Below are 6,822 nucleotides of genomic sequence, written 5' to 3'. Positions count from 1 at the left end.
GAAAAGTTGCCCAAGATAATTGTCCAAACTATATCACCATATGTTTCAGGGTTTTTTTTTCCTTACAGAGATTCATTCTTAAATAGCCTTGTGATTTCAAAGGCTATGGAGTCCAAATATTTTCATATTTCCATTTGCCATGCCACATCCCCTATTAAAGTTGCAAGAGTTTTAAATATCCCTTATTATAGCGACCCCCAACCTTTTGGGCACCAGGGACCGGTTTGGTGGAAAGAGGTTTTTCTGTGGATCAGAGGGGGCATGGTTTCGCATGCTGCCTGTATCCCGCGGATGGCGTTTTGCAGACCAGTTTCTGGTATACCGAGGACCGGGTGTTGGAGATCCCTGCCTTATTACTTTTGTGCTGACATGGTTTTTCAGAAAATAAAGAGCCTAGAAATGTAATATTTCCTTTACTATGTATCAGTGCTGCCCCTTATCCAATTTAATAGCACCAGTGGTGGAATTATATTAATCTTCTCATCGTTCCTATCACCTGTCTCCTCCCACTTATGACTGTATGAGTGTAATCTTGTTGCTGGTATCCTTAAGATTTATATTGATTGTTTTCCTAGAACTATCATTAAGTGTTGTACCTTATGATTCTTGACGAATGTATCTTTTCCTTTATGTACACCGAGAGCATATGCACCAAGACAAATTCCTTGTGTGTCCAATCACACTTGGCCAATAAAGAATTCTATTCTATCTATTCTATTACACCCCATCCCCCAAACTTCATACAAGCCCTTCATAGCTATTGCTGATTAGATTGGGGAGACATGCAGAATGGGTACAAAGGAAAGCGAAAGGATACATAGAATTACATAGAATCATAGGGCTGGAAGGGACCTTGGAGGTCTCCTAATCCAACACCCCCCCCCAAAGCCAGGAGACCATATATCATCTAGGACAAGGGTGGGCAAATATGGCCCCTTTATGATCTGTGGACTTCAACTCCCAGAATTCCTGAGCCAGCTTGGCTGTCTCAGGAATTCTGGGAGTTGAAGTCCACAGGTAAAAGGGCCACATTTGCCCACCCCGATCTAGGACAAATAGATATCAATCATTTCTTGAAGCAATGGAGCGCCTCCAACTCCGGGAGGCAAACTGTTCCATTGATTAATTGATCTTAATGTCAGGAAGTTTCTCCTTAGTTCCAGGTTGCAACTCGCTTTATCGAGCGTCCACCCATTGCTTCTTGTCCTGCCCTCAGTTGCTTTGAAGAATAAGTTGACCCCCTCTGTGACTGACCCTTAAGTACCAGAAGGCAACTGTCATGCCACCCCTATTCATTGAACTAGACAGCCTTAGTTCCCTTAACCATTCCTCATATGATTTAACCACTGAACTTCTTACCTTTGTTGCTGTTCTTTGCACTTTTTTTCAGGGTCTCAGCATCTTTTGGGCATTGTGATGACCAAAACTGGACACAGTATTCCAAGCGTGACCTCTCTAGCACCACTCTTAGGTTGTGTTTTTGTAAAAGGTATTGTTAATCGTGTAATGCCTGAATATAACCCATAATTTCTCAAAAATGTGCCAGGATGCTGCACATAATCAGGAAGTGGTTTGTTTGCTTTTGTAATAAACTTATGTAGAAAATTTAACTCCTCGTGACACTGAATTAAATTTACTTTGAAATTGCATTTTAAGTGGTGGACAAAAAAGGGATTCTACTACAGAAAGATGGGATCAGTGAAATGCATTCTGAAGATTTAATCTGTAGAAAAATGCTGTTATTCTGGTTAATTGTTCAAGATCAGATTTAATCATTTCTTTCCTGCAACAAATTACATTATGAATATTTCTGTACAATATTTTTCAAGCAACCTCTGGTATTAACTGTGCAATCTATTACTTTAGAATATCTTGTCTCCAACTTATTTGCACAGACTTGTGCAAATAAAACTTGTTTAACAAATTCTTTAGTTGTCTTTAGTTGTGTTTTATATTGTGGTGGCGCAGTGGGTAGAATGCAGTACTGCAGGCTACTTCTGCTGACTGCTGGCTGCCAGCAGTTTGGCAGTTCGATCCTGACTGGGTCAAGGTTGACTCAGCCTTCCATCCTTCCAAGGTTGGTAAAATGAGGGCCCAGATTGTTGCGGGCAATATGCTGACTCTGTAAAATGCTTAGAGAGGGGCTGTAAAGCATTGTGAAGTGGTATATAAGTCTAAGTGCTATTGCTATTGCTTCATGGTTGATCCCCAGTATTTTAAATTAGTTTGTTTCTTGGAATGGAAGCTGGCTTTTCTTCAGGCTAGCTCCAGAAGTAAATTGCCTTCTCCTATCATTATTGCATTTCATTGGACAGGTGGGAGTGTTTTTTGTGGAAATCAAAATGGTGACTATGCATAATTCCAAGCCTCAGGCCAATTGCATTCACAATTGATATCAGCAATGGGCCCTTAGCACTCCAAAGGTAGCTAATACTGATGCCAGATGACCTTTTCATTCAGTTTAGTTTTTTTCTATATACTTGGGTGTCTTTTCAACTGCAGGGATTGTAAAGAAAATTATGTGCTGAAACCAAATATCGCCACAAGCCTATAAAGCTTGACACAGCATGATTCGGAACAAAGAGCAGTTATGTATGCATAAGCAGTCGTTGCCTTTTGTAGCTAATTGCTTCTCCTGGAAAATTGTTTCTTTGAATAGCCCCAAAACTCTGGAAAATATAGGATCTTGTGATACGCAATGCTAGAGGTGATGATTGATAGTGGAAAGGCCCAAGAGATGTGCAAAATATTTTTAAAATGGAACAGTTGTGAATTTGAAAAGAGCTGTTTTGACCTCATTGGAAGTGTTCCAATGCTCCTCCAAGCTTAAAATATCTTACTTTGCAGTTAAAACACTCAGTGGGGTTTTAAAAATTTCTGCTGAGGCCAGAACAGCTCATTCTGGAGTCGGGGCTGTTCACATTTCAAATATTTTACAACCTCTAGATAATTCCACCCTCACAAAGTTCCTTCAGTTTTTTCAAACAATCACCTAGATACCATTCTCAAATTCCAGATTTACAGCATACATACATAGTCTCAGTCATATGTGTGGTAGTAGGCCATCTTTATCTAGACTGCTCATGTGTATGAGCCCGCTGATCCAGAAAGGAACTATTGTTTTTGCAATGTAACATGGTCCTCCAGCTTTGCAGATAATTATTGTATTGGTTAGCTATATCAGATTGTACAACCTTGGGCAAGCTGTATATATGTGGATATCAACTCCCAGTATTCTCAACAATGACTACATTGGTTGGGAATTCTAGTTTATGTCTGCATCTGAAGCCTGTCTTCTTGGCAAGGCTGGATTACATACAGAAGGATATTTGGGACAATAATGCTGTATTTATATTGCTGATTATATTACTGCCCCTGTGGATAAATGCAGTCGCAGCATATTTCTCTTGTTAACTTCACACTGACATTGTGGTGTTGAGACACCAATTGCTGATACGTCTTTTCTAAAAAAAATAGGAAAGTGGGAGAATGATGAGGAATCAAGAAAGCAAAAAGTTCAGAATATTAGTTATTAAAACAAAATATTACTCAGAACATAACACAAGCTAAGGATACCTTATGACCCAGTTAAGTGGGAATAAAGGATTATGTAATTTGCCCTCCTTATAAGGCTTGGAAGCAAACTGTTCCTGTGAGTCATTCTTCCTCTGTAATTCACAAGATCCTATACTGTCAATTACTTATTTGCATTGACGGCATCACTTGAATCTGAGTGTTTTGGCATCTTTAACAGAAGAAAAGAGCCCCTATAATCCGATTGTTGAATCTTCCAAATTATCTTGTACCATTTTGGAATGCTCAGCTGCTGACAATCTGGCATCCTCTTAAGAGAGATAAAATACAAGTAGATCAGAGAGGACAATAAAAATTTATGATGTGTAAAGTTGGTTTGAAGTCAATAAAGGTTTTGGACAGTTATTTCTCATTCATTAATGTACCTGATTTCTAAATGGAATGAAACAAAGTCAGATAATAAAAACTGTTCATCTTTACATATGTAACTTCAATTTCAAAGAACTTCCTATACCTATTTTTTTTTTTAAAAAGCTAAGATACTTTTTGATGCTTGTCTATGGAGGTTTTCAATCATCTAGGTCATGGTTGTCCCAAAGATGCTTTTTCAAGAGGCAACTGGACTTTCTGGTTTTTCTTTGAAGACGTTGAAGAGCTGAAGAAGTTTCTTGGATAAGAAGCGAAATGTCTTCAAAGAAAACCCAGAAAGTCCATTTGCCTCTTGAAAAAGCATCTTTGGGACATTTTTGATCCTTGCTATGTTCATTGTCTGTTAACGGTTCTGTTTTACACACAACTTTGTTTAATACTCCAGAACTGATAGCAATCTATTGTTTTATTTCCAGAAGAAGGAAAATTCCTCTTGACAAATTACAGTATTCAAAATTATTAGCAATTCTTCTTTTTATATGGTTGTTCATGGCTGCTTTCATAACCAAAATAATTCAGAGAAGAGGTACAGTATTATGTTTTAATGGCACATTTCTCATGACAGAATTTCTTTACTCTTTTAACTTATTGTCATTACTGTTGCTTTATCATTGTGTGTCTGTTAATTTTATTGGCATTAGACCTATGTCTGGATGAGACAAACTAAGCTTCAGATATTTTGTTCTGATGTATCCTAACAAAGCAAGAAATAAGGCATATTATGACTTCAACCCATTTACCAGCAGTGGTCAGAGGAATTCTGAGTAACAGGTTAATCTCTGTGTGGTTCTCCTCTCCACTTACTGAGGTGCTCTGAATACCATGGTCAAGAGGGAGAATGGCTTACAATAAAGCAGTTCCCACAGCATTTCAGACTACTAATTCGTCTTTCTGTGCCGAGAGAATTTTTCTAATTTTCATATTCTTCATAGCCCCAGTGGTGATTGATCAAATTTGAACATTCTTTATTTTTTGTTCATTCTTTATCAGCTTCTCCCCTGACAGCCAATGTAGTCTCATCTATTAAGTTTTCAGAGTTATCCTGCTGATGGAGAGACTTCCCTGCCCACTTCACACAGTTTCTTTTCAATATACTCTGGTTTGAAAAAAGAAAAATAACAAAAGAGGAAAAGTACGCTGTGTGTGGCTTCTAGATTGCTTTTCCTACATCTTTGTCAGCAATGGCCCTAGGAGGCATTTGTTGAATCACTTTCGGTTTGCATGTTTCTGCTCTCCCCTTGTGTCTACCAGGAAGCAAAGGGAGGCTGTGTGTACACACACTCTGAACTGAAGAAAAGGGGACTTCAAATGGAACAGTCGGCAATATTGTGAACTGCTACCCAACTGCCTTTCTCTCCCACCGGGGAAATTCTTTTCTGAAAGAATCCACTAATTTCACCCAGCCTGGTTTTGAATTGGTTTTTCTTTTGCCAGCAATTTTCACCTCATTAAATTTGTCCAGTTCTATTCTGGGGAAGTTATTATGCTGATAAAGACTAAGCCAATGGTGTCCATGATTTGGGGGGGGGGGGACCACAGAGTGGTGAAATTCAAATTTTTTTACTACCGGTTCTGTGGACATGGCTTGGGTGTGGTATAGCTTGGGTGTGGCAGGGGAAGGATACTGCAAAATCTCCATTCCCACCCCACTCGGGGGCCAGCCAGAGGTGGTATTTGCCGGTTCTCCGAACTACTCAAAATTTCCTCTACTGGTTCTCCAGAATCTGTCAGAACCTGCTGAATTTCACCCCTGGATAAGGGCATGATGAGTTATTGTCACTAGTTCTTGCTCCGGGTAGGGCTGCAAGAGTTGCACCAGCTCAAGCTAGGCCATTAAGCAGTAGCTGTCAAAGAAGAGATCCAAGTTGCGGACTTATTCTTTTGGAGGACATGCTATGCAAAGTAATAACCAGAGCCAACAGAGAATTAGATAGTCTTTTCACAAGCAGCAATGCCATCTTGCAGTTCAGCTTGTTTTGTCTCATCCAGGCCTTTGCAGCCTCCATGCACTGGGTCGAGACTTCCATGGCATCTCTGACCCAGAGCAGTGGACTATAATTGAGCATTACTGCCTGCTCAGAAAGGAGCACTACTGCTGCAGAGCCAAGCCTCTGTTAGCCAACCCTTATGCATCATCTAAAAAGGACACCATAATCAACTATGAAACATCAATGAGAATCAACTCGGAACACTTCTGTCACTCCAGGTTGTACCAAGTGGCCAAGGCAATGTCAGATCCATGTCCAGGCCTGGATCCTGACTGAAAAGGATCCATTACCTCTAGGCACTGTATATCTGAAGCCTACATCAACTTCTGAACGTCCCTTCCTAAAAAGGGAATCAAGGTGATAGTTGTCTAAATTAGATCCAAGGAAAGCCAGCATACTACCATCTTGTTAAAGACATCTGACTTGCACTTACCAGAGACACTGTCCACTTCCTAATCCCTCAGGCCATCTGAAGGCACATCTATCTAAACTACAGGCCAAAAACATCATATTGAAAAGGATCCTACTTGTCAGAGTCTGCAAGCAGAAATAAATACTGGACAACTATAAAAGCATTGCTTCTGGACCCTAAGATTCAAAGTCACGATTATGGCAAATTTTGCCAGTAAAATGTGCAAACGTTTCACAACAACCAGACAGTGGTGAAATCTGAACTGGTTTGCTACCGGTTCGCTGGCTGAACGCTCCGCACCAAGCGCGTGCATGCGCACTTTGTACCAAATGCGCGGTGCGCATGCATGCACAGTATGCACCAAAAGGAGGCTTGGGAAGGTAAGTAGAACAGTGGGGGGGGGATCAGCTGTGGCATGCGATCTTGGGAACCTTTTTAAAAGTAAAAAAAAGATTCCGA

This window comes from Pantherophis guttatus, chromosome 1 (genome assembly GCF_059756535.1).
Source record: "Pantherophis guttatus breed Tessera chromosome 1, ASM5975653v1, whole genome shotgun sequence".
NCBI lineage: Eukaryota > Metazoa > Chordata > Lepidosauria > Squamata > Colubridae > Pantherophis > Pantherophis guttatus.
This window is presented reverse-complemented; position numbering follows the sequence as displayed.